Source organism: Staurois parvus, unplaced genomic scaffold (assembly GCF_062004578.1).
Source record: "Staurois parvus isolate SC_StPar_1 unplaced genomic scaffold, SC_StPar_1.0 ptg000638l, whole genome shotgun sequence".
Lineage (NCBI taxonomy): Eukaryota > Metazoa > Chordata > Amphibia > Anura > Ranidae > Staurois > Staurois parvus.
The window spans coordinates 545453-564237 of record NW_028318434.1 but is presented as its reverse complement, the minus strand read 5'-3'; the positions used below and the strand labels follow the sequence as shown (position 1 = coordinate 564237).

General features: G+C 48.5%; 2 protein-coding genes across 2 annotated transcripts in view; one reads left to right on the top strand and one right to left on the bottom strand.

Moving 5' to 3' along the window:
* Positions 1-18785, bottom strand: part of LOC149449067 (uncharacterized) — a 125387-nt gene that overhangs the window by 51843 nt on the left and 54759 nt on the right. The window lies entirely within an intron of this gene.
* LOC149449068 (uncharacterized) overlaps positions 10935-18785 on the top strand; it is a 31919-nt gene continuing 24068 nt past the window's right edge. Inside the window, exon 1 of the mRNA XM_089693856.1 lies at positions 10935-11129. The gene's annotated coding sequence lies outside the window, so the exon portion shown is untranslated. The remainder of the gene's footprint in view (positions 11130-18785) is intronic.

The window sequence follows — 18785 nt, the reverse complement described above, 5'->3', positions numbered from 1 at the left end:
CCTCCGCTCTGTGTCCTCCACCCCTCTCTGCCAATCCCCTCACTGACCTCCACTCAGTGTCCTCCACCCCTCTCTGCCAATCCCTCCACTGACCTCCACTCAGTGTCCTCCACCCCTCTCTGCCAATCCCCTCACTGACCTCCATTCAGTGTCCTCCACCCCCCTCTTCCAATCCCTCTACTGGCCTCCATTCAGTGTCCTCCACCCCTCTCTGCCAATCCCTCCACTGACCTCCACTCAGTGTCCTCCACCCCTCTCTGCCAATCCCCTCACTGACCTCCATTCAGTGTCCTCCACCCCCCTCTTCCAATCCCTCTACTGGCCTCCATTCAGTGTCCTCCACCCCTCTCTAGCAATCCCCTCACTAGCCTCCATTCAGTGTCCTCCACCCCCCTCTGCCAATCCCTCCACTGACCTCCATTCTGTGTCCTCCCCCTCTGCCAATCCCTTCACTGACCTCCTTTCAGTGTCCTCCACCCCTCTCTGCCAATCCCTCCACTGACCTCCGCTCTGTGTCCTCCACCCCTCTCTGCCAATCCCCTCACTGACCTCCATTCAGTGTCCTCCACCCCCCTCTGCCAATCCCTCTACTGGCCTCCATTCAGTGTCCTCCACCCCTCTCTGGCAATCCCCTCACTAGCCTCCATTCAGTGTCCTCCACCCCCCTCTGCCAATCCCTCTACTGGCCTCCATTCAGTGTCCTCCACCCCTCTCTGGCAATCCCCTCACTAGCCTCCATTCAGTGTCCTCCACTCCCGTCTGCCAATCCCTTCACTGACCTCCATTCAGTGTCCTCCACCCTCTTTGCCAATCCCTCCTTTGACCTCCGCTCAGTGTCCTCCACCCCTCTCTGCTAATCCCTTCACTGACCTCCATTCAGTGTCCTCCACCCTCTCTGCCAATCCCTCCACTGGCCTCCACTCAGTGTCCTCCACCCCTCTCTGCCAATCCCTCCTTTGACCTCCACTCAGTGTCCTCCACCCCCTCTGCCAATCCCTCCACTGGCCTCCATTCAGTGTCCTCCACCCCTCTGCCAATCCCTCCACTGGCCTCCATTCAGTGTCCTCCACCCCCCTCTGCCAATCCCTCCACTGGCCTCCAATCACTGACCTCCACCCCTCTCTGCCAATCCCTCTACTGGCCTCCACTAACCCAATGTATAAAATTCAGAATACTAACCACACCTTACAAAGCCATCCACAACCCCGCCCCCGGCTACATCACCAAGCTCATCCGCAGATATTGCCCACATCGCCCGCTCCTCCCAAGGCATCTTCCTCTCTGGTTCTCTCATCGCCTCCTCCCTCACTCACCTCCAGAGCCTCTCCCATCCTCTGGAACTCCCTACCCCAGTATGTCCGGTCAGCCCCCACCCTGTCTGCCTTTAGGTGATCTTTGTAAACTCACTTATTCAGTGAAGCTCACCCCACCCCCACCTAAGCACTGTACTTGGGTCACCTCCACCAGACCATCCCCCGCAGCCATCACCTTCTGTACCACCTCCCCCTTCCTCTAGATTGTAAGCTCCACGGGCCGGGCCCTCCTATCCCTTCTGTACTGAAATGTATTGTAATTGTACCGCCCCCCTTATATTGTACAGCGCTGCGCAGACTGTTGGCGCCATATCTATCCTGTATAATAATAACATGGTGGGAGATCGGCCTGAATGTCCTTCCTAGGAGGGAATACCGGAGCCATTCTGAGGCCCATTTAATGGCCGGCAATGAGGAGGAAACCAACACTGAGAAGTAGATGCTGAGATATATATATACATGTATACACGCAGATCGTCTATAGCCGGGACCAGGAATAGGAGATCCACCTGACTTACCCGTGTGCTCTGACATGGAGAAGATCCCATGCTGGCCCTATGGTGGCCGTGTGTTCAGGATGGAGACCGACAATCTAAAATGGCTGAGAGGAGGAAAGTGTTCCCAAGACAGGAAGTGACACAGACAGGAAGTGACATTACCAGGAAGTGACACAGACAGGAAGTGGCATTACAAGGAAGTGACACAGACAGGAAGTGACACGTACAGGAAGTGCCACAGACAGGAAGTGACACAGACAGGAAGTGACTCCAGACTGATAATACAGAGGGGGCAGTATGAAGAGCAGACACTAGATGGTGCTGGTCCAATTAGATAAACAAAATATAAAAACAAAAATTGATAAAAGAAGAGAAAAAAGGGGAAATGTGTGAAAGGAACACAGAAAAAGGCCAAAGCACAAACCCCGCTGGGACTCCATGCTGTCCGCGCTGAACTGTTGGGGAACCAAAACAGTAAAAGGATGAAAATAACAAAGAAAAATCAATCAGAGGACAGAGCGGTGAGCGGGTTTTTGCTATTAGTGACGAGGTGAGCTGCGCTGTGTCCCGGATACAACACACGCCCACGGCGACTAGCTATCTCTGAGTGATCCTAAAGGGTCTGGATCAGAACTGGCCAGCAGATCGCCCTGCAGATCCACTTCATCCACTGGCCACCGACTACCTACTGGAAGGGTACAGGCAAACCTGTCATTGTGTTCTGTCATCATCTTCATCCCCTGGCCATGGTCACCTGGTGGTTCTCTATTAGTTACCGCACCCAGATGTTTGAGCTTGGCATAAGGTCGTTCCTGAGTGATCGGTCAATGTTCCCCCATCATCCTGCGGACCTTCCTCTGCTGTGCACAGCAATGAATCCTCAATCATGATACTCATAGCTGTGGGGACAAAGGATAAATCCACAGAAGACTTTATTCCACCAGAAGTCATCCTCTGACCCGTGCCACACCCTTCTACTCTGTCCTCCTCAGCAGGACGTCTGTCAGCACCACCCCTGAGCTCCTCCGGGCCAACATCAGATCTATCAGCCTGGAAGGACTCAGTGATGTCAGCTGCAGCTCCTGAGGTGGAAGACACTGATTGGGCTGAATTTGCCCCAACATCCTGCAGACTTCCCTCTGCAACACACAGCAATGAGTCTGCACTGGCAGCACCCGCGACTGTGGTGACAGAGGGGAAAGAGACAGGAGAAAGGATTCCACCAGGGGTTGCCCTCCGACCCACGTCACACACCAGGGGATGCCCTCTGACCCACGTCACACACCAGGGGTTGTCCTCCGACCCACGTCACACACCAGGGGTTGTCCTCTGACCCACGTCACACACCAGGGGATGTCCTCTGACCCACGTCACACACCAGGGGATGTCCTCCGACCCATGTCACACACCAGGGGTTGTCCTCCGACCCACGTCACTCACCAAGGGTTGTCCTCTGACCCACGTCACACACCAGGGGTTGTGTTCCAACCCACGTCACACACTTCTACCCTGTCCTTAGCCGACCTTCTGTTGGCACAACACCTGAGCTCTTCTGGGCTGGCATCAAATATATCCACCTCTAGAAACTCAGTGCCGTCAGCCGCAGCTGCTGAGGGAGTAGAGTCAGATTTAAACCCTCACCGTGTGGTCCCTCCTCTGTGCTGCACATCCAGGATCCAAAATGGCAGTACTGGTATCTGTGGTGACAGGGGAGCAGACAAAAGAAAACTTCCTCCCACAAGGGGATAGAGGCACACAATACGGGTCTATACCAGGACTTACTGAAACACAATGTGCCTCTTCACCAGGTACTTCAGAAGAACATTCTATTTCTTTACAAATGGGTAAAAAAACAAATTCCTGTTGCCTGTGCATCCTCATCCTGCCATCCACTGCTGGTGGTCCTTCAGCCAGAACCCCGAGATCCTTCTCTGCTGCCATCAATTTTTACAGCCTCAAGGGACTCAGAGCTATCTGCCACAGGTGCCAGGTGGACAACATTCTGAGGAGACCTCAGGCTCTCTGGGCCAGGTTCAGAGGGGTCTGACCTGAACTGATTAGCTCCCTCTTCAGACAGTTCCTTTGTAGCAGTGGGCAGGGGCCAGAGTGAGGATGACTGGTGGGTGCTGAGGGTCCTCACTACAACAGAGGGAGGGTCTGCACTGCACACGTCATGATATTTTACATCACACAAACATTGTCAGTTTAAGAGTCTGTTGTGGTTTTAAGTTCTTCCCCAGGCCTTGACTCCAGAGAGCCACTAGGGCCAGGACCTGGTACATGGTCATTCACCCCCTGACCCTCCCCAGAATTCTCAATGTGCGCTGAATCACCCAACAGTACGTTACATGAATCTGGGGCCTCAGGTGGAGATGTAGACCTCAGAGGGGTTGACTTTGGCTTGTTTTGGGCTACCAACTCCCCCAGGTCAGTACCCAACAGTATGTTAGTGGCATCTGCTCCACCCACTTCTCTCACTTTGTTTCTGGATCCTAGGGGCAAAGCAACACAAGCTGTAGGTAGCACAGAAGTGACTCCTCCAACCCCACCCCTGTGATAACTGTGGCTTCCTTTGTGACCACATCCTCACATCTCCCCAATCCTGGAAGAGCTAGGACATCCTCAGGTCCCGTATCTCAGAGTCCAGCTGAAACATTGTTACCTGCTGTAACTGGCTGCATGCTATTCACACGGCCTCCTTCATTGGTGGGATCTGCTCCGCCCACTTCTGTCACTTGACTTTCAGATTTTTGGATCAAAGAAACACAAGCCATAGACACAGTAGGGATGGCTCCTCCAACCCGTGTGACAACCATGGCTTCCAGTAGGATCACAGCTCAACTACCCTACTTCTACATTTATGTTACACCCCTCCCCCTCTCTGAGCTACCAGCATATGGAGGACACCCCTCCCCCTCTCTGAGCTACAAGAATATGGAGGACACCCCTCCCCCTCTCTGAGCTACAAGAACACGGAGGACACTCCTCCCCCTCTCTGAGCTACAAGAACAGACACAGACAAGAAGCTGAATGAGAAACTTCTGGAGAGATCAGGAAAGAAGGGGGGCCATGGAGGGGGGTACAGGGGGACACTGGGGTGGGAGGAAAGGAACCATGGGGGGGCAATGTGGTGTCACTATGGGGGGAGGGGCAGTATAGGGAAGATCAAAAACAATCAGCTGATGGAGAACTTTTCACACAGGACGTCCTAAGAGAGAAACATTATAATCCCCCATACAGTGAAGGAAATGCGTATTCGCTCCCCGGCTGATGCTGAATGTTCGCCCCTCACACAGAAATGATCGGTCTAACAATGGAATGTTCGCCCCTCACACAGAAATGATCGCTCTAACAATGGAATGTTCGGTGTAACACTGAGAGACAGAATACAACAACAAATTCAGCAGAAATGCGTCTAACAAATGATGACGGATCTGCATGTTCATGAGGGAAAGAAGGATTTGATCCCTATCATTCAGCAGGATTTCTGGCTCCCAGGTGTCTCTCATACAGGTAACAAGCTGAGATTAGAAGCAGTCTCTTAAAGGGAGTGCTGCTAATCTCATTGTGTTACCTGTATAAAAGACACCTGTCCACAGGAGCAATCAAACCATCAGATTCCAAACTCTCCACCATGGCAAAGACCAAAGAGCTGTCCAAGGAGGTCAGGGACAAGATGGTAGACCTACACAAGGCTGGACTGGGCTACCAAACTATGGCCAAGCAGCTTGGTGAGAAGGTGACAACAGTTGGTGCAATCATTCACAAATGGAAGAAACACAAAACAAGTGTCAGTCTCCCTAGGTCTGGTGCACCATGCAAGATCTCACCTCGTGGAGTGTCAATGATCATGAGAACAGTGAGGGATCATCCCTGAACTACACGTGAGGATCTTGTCAATGATCTCCAGGCAGCTGGGACCACAGTCACCAAGAAAACAATTGGTAACACACTACGCCGACAAGGACTGAAATCCTGCAGTGCCCACAAGGTCCCTCTGCTCAAGAAAGCACATGTCCAGGCCCATCTGAAGTCTGCCACTGAACATCTGAATGATGCAGAGGAGGACTGGTGGGAAGTGTTGTGGTCAGATGAGACCAAAATCCAGCTCTTTGGCATCAACTCAACTCGCCGTGTTTGGAGGAGGAGGAATGCTGCCTATGACCCCAAGAACACCATCCCAACTGAGAAACATGGTGGTGGAAACATTCTGCTTTGGGGGTGTTTGTGACGGGAGTGACTTTTGGGGGTGGGGGGACCGCTTGGTCAGCTCATGTCCCCCTCATTATGTTTAAGGCACCCTGTGCCTGTTAAGGGTTACAGGGTGTGTATGTGAATGTCTGAGTCCTGTGTATAGTGTGTTGTCCATTGTCTGTTTACCATGTGCTACCCCCCATTGTGCTTTGTCTCCCTGTCCAGCCAACTATTATGGGATGTACTGTTTGTGTATTGGTGTGGGGGTTGGGCAATGTCCTTTGCCACATGGTTGCATCCCATTGTTCTGTGTCTGGTTGGATGGGGAGGGGTGATGAGGTGTTTCCTGTCCCTGGTTGTCTTTCCCCGCCCTCTGTATAAAACATGTTTTGTGTACAATAAAGTTAGTTGACTTCCTGTTTTAGTAGGAGCTGGTTGTCTGTCTGTTTTCCTGAGGGATTGCGAGGGTGTGGTCCGTGGATGGTGTTCGGACAGGGGAAGCTGCAGGATAACGGAATATACCCAAGTGCGGTCGGGTACCGGTTCCGTTACATTGGTGGCAAGCGGTGGGATTGTGCTTCCAGCTGTAAACACATCCAAACCACCACCGGGATTCAAGAGCAGGAAAAGACGTCAGTCACCCCAGTGGAGATATGGACCTGGCATCAGAGTTCCCAGGGCTGCTGCAGATCATCCTTGCAACATACCCCAGGACTGTGTCTACGGATCAGTACCTGGAGCTCAGGCAGCGGATTTGGGAGGTGCTTTGGAGAGGAGCGGTCCAGGCTGCTGGTATGGACAAAGGCAAGTGCTACCCAACCCCAGGGGAACGGGCCAGGGACCATCGAAAGCTACGGATGCCATTCCTGGGAGAGCGACCCCAGGAGCAATGGTTGGCTGAGTTGGACAGGCTGGTCCAGCAGGAGATACAACTGGACAATAGATATCGGGCTCTGCAGTGGTACGCAGAGCAGGAATATTTAGGGGTGTCCACAGAGTGCGCTCCTGAGGGACTTGACTTTGGTGGGCCTGGATTGCTGTGGAAGAGCCTTACAGACCTTTTTGTGTTTGGCGATAGAGGAGAACCTACTCTGAAGGAGTTACGAGAAGGCAGAGAGGCTATGTTCAGTCTCACAGGGGTCTCAGAACTTAAACCAGATCTGGAATACCTGCTGAAGAAAGAACTGGATCTAGTAAGGGCATACAGGCAGCTGCTAGGACATGTTCAGCAGCATGCCCAAGAATCAGCAGTGGAAATTCCAGAGACTGGGGATCTGATAGACCTCTCAGCTGAGGAGGAACCAGCAGTAGACCTGGCAACAGGGCCAAACAGTACTGAACTCTGCCCAGCACTGGTAATGTCTCCTGAGTTCCACGGACAGGAGATGGTGAGCCCCGATCCCCAAACCCCAGTTCCAGAGGCTGGGGATTTGATTAACTTTTTTACTGATGAGGAACCAGCCAGGGAGCTGCCAGCTGAAGCGCTGACAACCGGACAGAGGATCCAGGACCTCTGCCCCATGCCTGTGGTAGTTTCAGAGGCCCAGGGTGAGAAGGGAGAGGAGGTTGTTGTCCTCCCTCCCCCAGAGTCAGCCAGAGTGGAGGAAGTCAGCCTCCCTCCCCCACGGTTAGCCGGAGCAGATGTGAGATCCCCAGCAGAAGTGCTGGCAACAGGGCAGAGCGCCGCTGGCCTCTGCCTAGCAACTACAGCCACCACCTGGATACCCCAGGGATGCTGGGTAGTCGGCCCAGATCCCCTACAGAAGGATGGAGTCGGCCCAGCCACCCTGTCTTCTCTCCAGCGGCTGAGAGGATTTCCGGGAGAAGGACCAGTCCGTACTTCTCCCCAGCGGCGGGTATGTTCTACGGGAGAGGCAGAGGTTGGCTGGGTGAGTAACGCTTGGTGTGGGACAATTTGTTTGGGGTACTGTGTGGGTGCCGGCATTGGGGGACTGGAGGTGCAGAGTAACTTCAGAGTACATCCGTCTGGGATCTACTCCTGTGTTACTCTCCTACCGAAAGGGGAGATATGTGACGGGAGTGACTTTTGGGGGTGGGGGGACCGCTTGGTCAGCTCATGTCCCCCTCATTATGTTTAAGGCACCCTGTGCCTGTTAAGGGTTACAGGGTGTGTATGTGAATGTCTGAGTTCTGTGTATAGTGTGTTGTCCATTGTCTGTTTACCATGTGCTACCCCCCATTGTGCTTTGTCTCCCTGTCCAGCCAACTATTATGGGATGTACTGTTTGTGTATTGGTGTGGGGGTTGGGCAATGTCCTTTGCCACATGGTTGCATCCCATTGTTCTGTGTCTGGTTGGATGGGGAGGGGTGATGAGGTGTTTCCTGTCCCTGGTTGTCTTTCCCCGCCCTCTGTATAAAACATGTTTTGTGTACAATAAAGTTAGTTGACTTCCTGTTTTAGTAGGAGCTGGTTGTCTGTCTGTTTTCCTGAGGGATTCCGAGGGTGTGGTCCGTGGATGGTGTTCGGACAGGGGAAGCTGCAGGATAACGGAATATACCCAAGTGCGGTCGGGTACCGGTTCCGTTACAGTGTTTTTCTGCTAAGGGGACAGGACAACTGCACCGCAACAAAGGGATGATAGACGGGGCAATGTACCATCAAATCTTGGGTGAGAACCTTCTTCCCTCAACCAGGGCATTGAAAATGGGTGGTGGATGGGTGTTCCAGCATGACAATGATCCAAAGCACACGGCCAAGGCAACAAAGGAGCGGCTCAAGAAGAAGCACACCAAGGTCCTGGAGTGGCCTAGCCAGTTTCCAGACCTTCATCCAATTGAAAATCTGTGGAGGGAGCTGAAAATTTGAGTTGCCAAACATCAGCCACCAAACCTTAATGACTTGGAGAGGATCTGCCAAGAGGAGTGGGCCAAAATCCCTCCTTAGATGTGTGCGAACCTGGGGGCCAACTCCAGGAAATGTCTGACCTCTGTGATGGCCAACAAGGGATTTGCCACCAACTACTAAGTCATGTTTTGTGAAGGGGATCAAATCCTTCTTTCCCTCATGAACATGCAGATCCGTCATCATTTGTTAGACGCATTTCAGCTGAATTTGTTGTTGTATTCTGTCTCTCAGTGTTACACCGAACATTCCATTGTTAGACCGATCATTTCTGTGTGAGGGGCGAACATTCAGCATCAGCAGGGGAGCAAATACACATTTCCTTTACTGTACATTGTATTATCCCTCCAACTGTATTGTATTAGGAGGAGGAGGGAGGGCTGTTGGAGGAACCCCCCCCCACCAAGCCAATACACAAACACATACATCCCATAATAGTTTGCTCCCAAGCAAGACACACAATAGAACAATGGGATGCAACTACATGGCATTAAACAATCAAAAACCCCCCACCCCAATATTAGGACAGATCACCCTGCACCCCTAACAGGCACAGGGTGACTTAGACATAAAAGGGATATGGGGAGCTGAGACAGGGGTCTCCCCACCTCTCCGTGGGCCCCCCACCCAAAGTGACTCCCATCGCAAATTGTTTTTTTTTTTTAATTTCAAAACTGTTTTTGTTTATAGCACCAAAAATAAGAAGCGCACAGGTGAACAAATACCAAAAAAAGCTCTATTTGTGTGAAAAAAGTGCATACATTTCATTTATGTATCGTATTGCACGACCGCGCAATTGTCAGTTAAACTAGTGCAGTGCTGTATAGCAAAAAAAAAGTCATAAATTCCATGATCTCCCCATAGTCTGCAGACGATATAACGGTCACACACAGCAATCAATATCCACTTATTGGGGTCCTTTTCCCATAAACATGGAGCGGGAGACATTTTGGTGAAATTTATAACTAACTTTGAGGTTACTTTATATATTTTATAGCTGAAAGTACAAAATATCATTTTTCTTCAACATTTTTGGTCTTTTTTTGTTTATGGTGTGAAAAATAAAAAGCGCACAGGTGATGACATCCCACCGACAGAAAGCTCTATTTGTGTGAAGAAAGGACGGATATTTAGTTTGGGTGCAGCGTTGCACGACCGCACAATTGTCAGTTACATAAAGAGGCGTGGCCATGAAGGGGTGTACATCCTGCGTCGGGGGAGGGGATAAGGACACAAATTGGCGCTTTATTCTCATGGAGATCACATGGTTATTACTAGGAGGAGACGGAAACATTTGCTGGGTATTGGAGCTTTTGTGAGATGGATGGATTGGATGGCGACTGATTTGTATGGAGACATAATATAGAGCGGGAGGAATCCATGGTGTATTGTCACATGTATGAATGCAGGATTGGGGTACTATCCGTGTATTAGGGGGACCAATGACACCTTGGCTAGTATTGTAGATGAATCTGGGGGCGTCGGGGGCAATCTTCTTATGTTTATGGCCCTTTAGGGCAGATGTGATTTCTATGTATTTTATGGGAGATTTTCTCTGTATATTGGGAGTTTCCATCTTGTTGTATCATGAATGTAGTATGGAAGATGAGTCCTATGTACTAGGAATGGTCATTGGAAGGACAGAATAGGAGCCACATGATTGGCTGGCCAACCCCGTGACAGTATAGACTAGTGGGTGACATTGATTGAGATCTGCCCGCTGTGTGTATACAATCACCCGGCTAATGTCTAATATCAGGGGACAAAATGTGCCAGCATTCATATCAGACTAAGGGAAAATGGCTGCCGGAGGAGGGACAGGCGGGCTACAACAAAATGGAGGGAGATCTAATCCACTGCACTGTAATGTGATAACTGCGAGAACATTGATATCAGACTAAGGGAAAATGGCCGCCGGAGGAGGGACAGGCGGGCTACAACAAAATGGAGGAGGGAGATCTAATCCACTGTAATGTGATAACTGTGATAATAGAAGTTTAGGAGCCGCCATCATCTTTTGTTTTTCAGTTTTTTTCTCTGTTGTTTTATGCTAATCAGCTTTTTTTGGACCAGCACCATCTAGTGTCTGCTCTCCATACTGCACCCTCTGTATAAATCTGTCTGGTGTCACTTCCTGTCCCAGGAACACTTTCAGCCATTTTAGATCGGCTTCAAGAGGGTCCTGTGATTGTCGGTCTCCATCCTGAACACACGGCCACCATAGGGCCAGCATGGGATCTTCTCCATGTCAGAGCACACGGGTAAGTCAGGTGGATCTCCTATTCCTGGTCCCGGCTCCTGTCCCTGCTATAGACAGACCAATCATCTGTGACCGAACCTTCCTCCTCGTCATCGATGATCTGGGTGTATTATTACTATTTATTCCAGGTACTTATATAGCGCCGTCAGTTTACATCTATATTGTACATTCCCATCAGTCCCCGCCCCCGAGGAGCGTACAATCTAAGGGCCCTAACTCACATTCATACATACACATACTAGGGACAACTTAGGAGCCAATTCACCTCCCAGCATGTCTTTGTAGTGTAGGAGGAAACCTGAGTTCCCGGAGGAAACCCACACAGGCACAGGGAGAACATGCAAACTCCAGGCAGGTGGTGCCATGGTGGGGATTTGAACCAACAACCTGAGTACTGCCAGGTGGAAGTGCTAACCACTCAGCCACTGTGCTGCCCCGTGCTGTATATATCTGAGCATCTACTTCTCAGTGTTGGTTTCCTCCTCATTGCCGGCCATTAAATGGGCCTCAGAATGGCTCCGGTATTCCCTCCTAGGAAGGACATTCAGGCCGATCTCCCACCATGTTCCTCTGATGTGTCCGAGACAGAATAACAGGAGAGACACCAGGAGAACCCGCTGGGACCTGACACTCCGAGAACCAGAGTTATGGTGGAGTATAGACCCTTCCTGAGATACTCCTCCCTGGGAACGGTCATACCTCCGTACTCCTCTCCTGTACATACCCATCACTGTCATACCTCCGTACTCCTCACCTGTACATACCCATCACTGTCATACCTCCACACTCCTCTCCTGTACATACCCATCACTGTCATACCTCCGTACTCCTCTCCTGTACATACCCATCACTGTCATACCTCCGTACTCCTCTCCTGTACATACCCATCACTGTCATACTTCCGTACTCCTCTCCTGTACATACCCATCACTGTCATACTTCCGTACTCCTCTCCTGTACATACCCATCACTGTCATACTTCCGTACTCCTCTCCTGTACATACCCATCACTGTCATACCCCCCACACTCCTCTCCTGTACATACCGATCACTGTCATACCTCCGTACTCCTCTCCTGTACATACCCATCACTGTCATACCTCCATACTCCTCTCCTGTACATACTACCCACCATCGTATCATCTGCAACTCCTCTCTTACATTTACTACCTGCAGTTATGCTCTTCTTCTTAAATTGTGGAATAACTCGATGACTTACATACTTTTCAGACCTTGTGAAATATTCTTGGCTGTTTTGATAATAATACACTTTAATTTGTATTTCATGATAAATCCTGCTTCATCTCTGCCTCTCTACCTGCAGCCTAACAATGAGGTGTGCATGCAGCCACTGATCTATTTCTGGCTTTTGTCTCTCAGACATTCTAATGTTCATTTCTCCAAACGTCCTCCAGGACAGCCTTCCTGAGACAGAACTCCTCCCTCTGGGACAGGAAACACGCAAGTACAGTACTATAAATGGCGGACCACCAGGACTCCCTCCTGAGTTTTTAGTGTTTCCTCTGCAAGGATGGGTGCAGTCATCAAGGAACTGATTGTCTGGAAGTCCTGGGCCCTAGAGGTTGCTGGTGGCTCCTGGTCTGTCTTACTTCCTCCTGCCTGACGTGATTCCTTCAGGGGGAGTGGGGCTTCTCTCCTGATATCTTTCCATGCCTCAGTGGATGATAACCATCATCGGGGGTGTCCTGGGGGGTCCAGGACCTTTGATGCCTGTCCTGCTTCCCATGTGGGGGGGCTCCAGCATCCGATGCACATTGGGGCAGTGACTGCCAAGCGGGCATGCAAGTAGCTGCAACTTCTGGGTGCTGTCCAGTAACCGGCCGTTCCGGCCGCGGAAATGTCGTCGACGGGCGCCGGAGACTCTTGGTTCCAGTCTCCATAGCGGCACAAGCATCTGGTCAGGCAGCCAGTCTGGTGTACAGACCCAGCAGAGCCTGTGGCTCCACACCAAGAGGGATGGAAGGCGCTGGCACTTCTCAGGCATACCCTGCTCCTTCAGGCACTGACTTCTCTAAGGTAAGCTTGGGGACTCTGATCCCTCTTGCTGACCCTGGTGGGCACACTTCCTTTTCTTGCTCCCCCAGCACAGTGGTTTTTGTATGAGGGGCCCTGGGCTGATTATTTTCTGTATTATGTTTTTTCTTGCTTATTGTAGGTTAAAGCCCAGGACAAGGTGCAGAGTCAGACCCCCAAGAAGAAGTGTGCAGTTTGTGCAGCTAAATTGGGTTCAGCTGGAAAAAACCCTTATGCTGCAATTGTGTGGCTAGCCTAATTAAGGATAAGTCATTTACAGCCTGCCATAAAGTGCTCACCTCCATTAAGGATGACATGTTGTCTACATTTCACTCCTTTAGATCCCTATTGGAAAAATGCAGTCGCCACTGGATCCTTGGACCCAATCGGTGGGTTTGTAGGTAGCAGATGCATTAAGAGGGGAGGAGGACCCGGAGGAGGACCCTAGGTCCCGGGTAGATTCAGGCTCATAAGAGGAGGACGGTGAAGTTTGCTCCTCCAGAGGTTCCAGGAACAAATTGCCCCTGGAAGATGTGGACGACCTCCTTAAAGCTATCTACAAAACCTTAGAGATCGAGGAGGAGGATGTTTGCCTATCTAAGCATGACCTCATGTATCAAGGTTTGTATGCTAGAAAGACTAGTGTCTTTCCAGTCCATAGTTCCCTGGTTGATACCATTAGGCAGGAATGGGAAAGCCCTGAGATGTGGTGGTTTATGTAAGAATTTATTCTACTTATGAAGGGCGGTGTCCCTTTCCCTTAAACAAAATATCGCAGTGCCTCCAGCCGTTAAGATATGGCAAATATTTCATGAACCATTAATTTGGACACCTTAATAATTTGGTCACCACTTATTAATATACCTTGAGTCCTTTTAGCCAGTATGATTTCGTACCATATACACAAGAATTGCCTTATAATAAATAAATAGATACATTTATTTAGGTACAAAAATTATATATATATTAATACAAAACGCAAAAGACTGGTAATAAATGGATACTGGTACACACGATCAAAGATATACGATGCCAATTCTATATACCCAACAATTCTAATTAATAATAAAGATTAAAATTAAATTTAGTAATAAATGGTAATTTAGAGTACTTCAGAGGTCATTTCTCCCAAAACGTGGCCATAGAAATGGGAGAAAATATTCCCTGATAAATTGTACCCTAACCAATAAAAATGTATTAATTATGCAATATGTAAATTTTCAATATGACACCAAACACCTTTTTTAGCAGTAATAATATGGATCTCTCTATATATGAACACCCAATGCAGTTATCACCCCAATGCAATGATTATCACTCTATACAAGAGAGGAGATATACCATACAATATTTAATTCTAAACAGTCTCACCACACCCAGAACCTGGATTATGACGCCTCCCCAGTGGATTCAGCTGGCAATTGAAACGCCTTCAGGAATGGCCGCAAGGAGCAAGTGAGAGATAGGTGGTAGTGTTGGAAAAATGTAGGATGGTAGAAGTTCAGAGATTTAGAAGTTTAGTAGAAGTTTGAAAAGTTTGAAAGGATTAAGTAGTGGTTCTTCAGAAGGGATAGATTTCAGCCTCGTCAGATTTCTTCAGCTTGTCGGTTTTCTTGGGTTTTTTCTGTGTTGTTTTTTGTAGCTTGTTTTTTCTTTCAGCTTGTTTTTTTTCTAAATGAGGTGCATGGCTTTTTATACCATCCAAACCATTGTTCTAAAGACCCTCCCAACAGGCTATTTAATTGGCCGGTCGAGAGGTGTATGTACCTAAGATATCTCTCACCTGTCCACTGGGGGGCAGTCAGGGATCACAAAACAATTTGAGTATTTATGATGACTCATACCTCGGGTGGAAACCAAGGTGATTTTAGATATTAAATATACGTCTCATCCAAATATATTAGATTCTACCTATAATGTCCTGGATAGGAACCATAGAAGATATATGTGTATTCAGTTATTCATTTCCCTGAGGTTCACACTTGTGTGAAACATTTGCTTTCTGATGGAAACATACAACTGATACCAATTCACAAAATATCTTACTTTTCACCATTTCATACTTAATTTAGTGGTATGCAATCCCCAACTCTGCTGAATATATTTTTGTTTGAACAAGAGTGTGAATAATATGTCTCTTCTTTAATGTCTTTGTGGGTAAAAATATAAGTTCTAAGTTTCACCTTTTGGTCTTAGGAATGACACAGGAAACCTCTGTTTACTTGTACATTGTTCAGATAATAGGGTAAACAACCAGTTGTCCTTGTAGCCTTCGTTTGAGAAGTCTGTTGGCTTATCACTCTCTCCAAGGTTTTGTTTAATCTTCTCAGACTTATAAGTATCGTCTCACTTATTGGTAATTTGGTCAGTGTGGTGACTCACTGTTTGGAAGTCCAACGTTGTATTTGACTTTCTAATTAGCTTTTTGTAGGTGAAATCTCCTCAAATCCGATAGACAAATTGCAATTTGTTGAGCAAACATACTTTGCCAGTCTTAGAGTCACCAACATAAGCTCTCAGGATTGTCTGTCTTGGGCCATGTTTAACTACCTGTAGAAATTCAAATAACCTATTGTCTCTGGAACACATCTCTTCCACTCATTGTGGGGGTAATTTCACTAGAAGGTCATTTGAATTTTCACCAAGAAAGGTTAACTCTTAACAGACGGCTGAGCTTGTTGCTGTTGGAATGAAATTATGTTTTTGATAACTAGTCCCCCAAAAGTCACTACAGAGAGGAAACCCTTTTTCTAAAGTAATCTTAAAAGGAGGTTTCCTTTTTAGGATAACGGGTCCCAGCAATGGAACAAGGTTCAGAAATTAGACACCCCCTTATCTAATGTCTCTAAAAGGACGGACTTAGCATTTGAAGATATGGGGGCTCTGAAAGACCCTATGGATAAGAGGGATGAAGTCTTACTCCGCAGGGCCTGGGATTCCACTTCCATCAGCTTTAGGCCACCTTTATCGGCTACCTGTGTCACCAGAAATCTGGAATGCTGGCTTACCCAGTTAGTCGCATCTTTCGGCAGGGACCTCCAGGCAGCAAATCCTGAAATAATTTCCTTTGCTGTTTAAAGCAGTTGGTTTCCTTGTGGATGCCTCGGCCAAATCAGTTAAGCTAGCGGCTCGAAACTGCCCTAGTGAATTCATCTAAAAGGGCATTTTGGTTAAAAACCTGGGCAGGGAACTCAGCATTCAAACTGCACCTTTGTGCCTTACCCTTTATTGGCGATAATCTTTTTGGTCCAGGTCTCGAGGAGGCTCTGGAATGTACAGCCCATTAAAAGAGGACATTCCCAGAGAGTAAGAAAAGGTTTTACTCTAGTAGGGTTTTTGTCAAAAAACACATGCCCAGCAGGCTAAAGAGGTTCAGCCTAAGAAACATTGGACAGGGCACAAGAATAGGGGAAGAGGAGGAATCTTATTCAATCCTCCTCAAGGCCCACCAAGTCTCATCTCAATGACTTGAACGTCCCAATGGAAAGAAGATTGGGGACCTTTCTCCCTCAGTAGGCTTCAATTTTCTCAAATCTGTACATCCTGGACTTGATCAAGAAGGGGTACAGGTTGGAGTTCAACTTCAGTCCCCCCATCAGATATCTGGTAACCCACCTTCCCAAGGATCGGGAAAGGGTGCAGGCCCTGCGTGTCCTAATTGGGGACCTGATAGATCAGCAGATCCTTACCAGAGTTCCCCGGGACGAGCAGGGCAGGGCATGTTATTCCCATGTGTTTGTAGTAAAAACACCCTCGGGCACGTGACCCTGAGGGCAGATTTATCATTATTAAAGGCACCCCCTCGGGTCGTGAACTCACGATCGCTAATGTCTATGCACCAAATTCGGTGCAAGCATCCTTCTTTTCCCGTTTATTTCAAAATTCTTGATCGGTTTCTATCCCCTCATTTATTGGTGGGAGGTGATTTTATTTGGCTAGCCCCCTTTTAGACCAAAGCTCATCCTCACCATCCTCCCAGGCCTTCCCAAAATCCCTTACCAAAAAGTTAGACACACTTCAACTGGTAGAGTCATGGAGGGCACATAATGTAGGAGCTAGAGATTATTCATTTTACTCCCACCCACATGACTCTTATGCTAGACTAGATTATATCTATTGCTCCCCCATTCTGCTGGCTAACTCTAGGAAAGCTTGCATTCATTTAAGCCCCTGGTCAGATCATAATATTATCGCGCTATCTATCACTTTTATAGGTCTAGCCCCTACTCCCTACTTCTGGAGACATAACGACTCTATGCTTACGGATACTAACACCCGCCATGAAGTAGTTACTTCCATTCAAGAATACTTTCAGTCAAACACAACTCCTGATATCTCCCCGGCCATCTTGTGGGTAGTCCATAAGGCAGTCCTGCGATGCCTCCTTATTTCTATGGCTTCTTCTAGAAATAGAGAACGATGGAAACAAATTCAGAAACTTACCCAAAAATTAGAATTACATTATAGAGCTCATGTTGGCAATCCATCTCTTCGTAACAAAACGATGATATCGCACAGAAATTAAACCTTTCAATACAACCCCCACATATCTACAAGTTACGTACTAAATCCGGCAGTATCTCCTCTCTTCCTCGTGAAGTCCTGGGTATTTTTGAAAATTTTTATTCCACCCTATTAGCTCCCCTGCAACCAACTTCTGCTTCCTCAAATGGCTCGTGGCTTGATTCTATACCCCTCCCTGTTCTCTCACCCTCTCAGATATCCTCTCCCAATGCCCCATGCACTTTGAAGGAAATATCCTGTGTGATTAGCACACTAAGAACTTCCACAGCATCGGCCCTGATGGGTTCACGGCCAGTTATTATAAACATTTTGCTCCTACATTGGCTCCCTCTTTGATGTCATTATTCAATGATGATTTGCAGGGCGGTAGGTTTCCTGAGAAGATACTCTTGGCTAACCTGTCTCTATTACCTAAACCCCTGAAAGACCATCATTTACCTCAAAACTATAGACCAATCTCAGTGATGAACAATGATCTGAAAATATTTAGCCGCATTCTGGCAGATTGGTTGGCCTTATTATTAATATTATTATTGTTACAATATTTATATAGCGCCAAAGGGTATGCTCAGCGCTGTACAGTAGCAAGGGGGACAGAACATGGGACAAGACAGTAACAATACAACACACGAGGGGTTCGAGGGCCCTGCTCTTTCGAGCTTACAATTTAGGAGGGAGGGGAAGGTGGTACAGGAGGAGATGGCTGTGGTGGGAGGAGTGAAGGAGGTTAGTTGTTAGGTGAGGTTGGGTGTTAGGGGAGGTTGGGGTGGGCTTCCCTAAAGAGGAGGGTTTTATCCCAGGCAGACTTATCACGGACAATATTCCTCTCATATTAAATGTTATTCAGGATGCCAATTTGCATTCTAAAGAAGTTTTGTTATTGATAGTGTCCTCTGGCCCAGGGGCGGACTGACCATTCGAGCACTCGGGCACCACCTGAGGGCCCAGGGTCAGTAGGGGGCCCCATGAAATGCCCCTAGTACCTTTTTTATAGGCTTTTTTTGGGTGTGCTTTGAGTGTGGGCAAGGACACGGCCCCATGATCTCCTTTCGCGCCTTGGCCCCATGAGTTGTCAGTCCACTCCTGCTCTGGCCATACT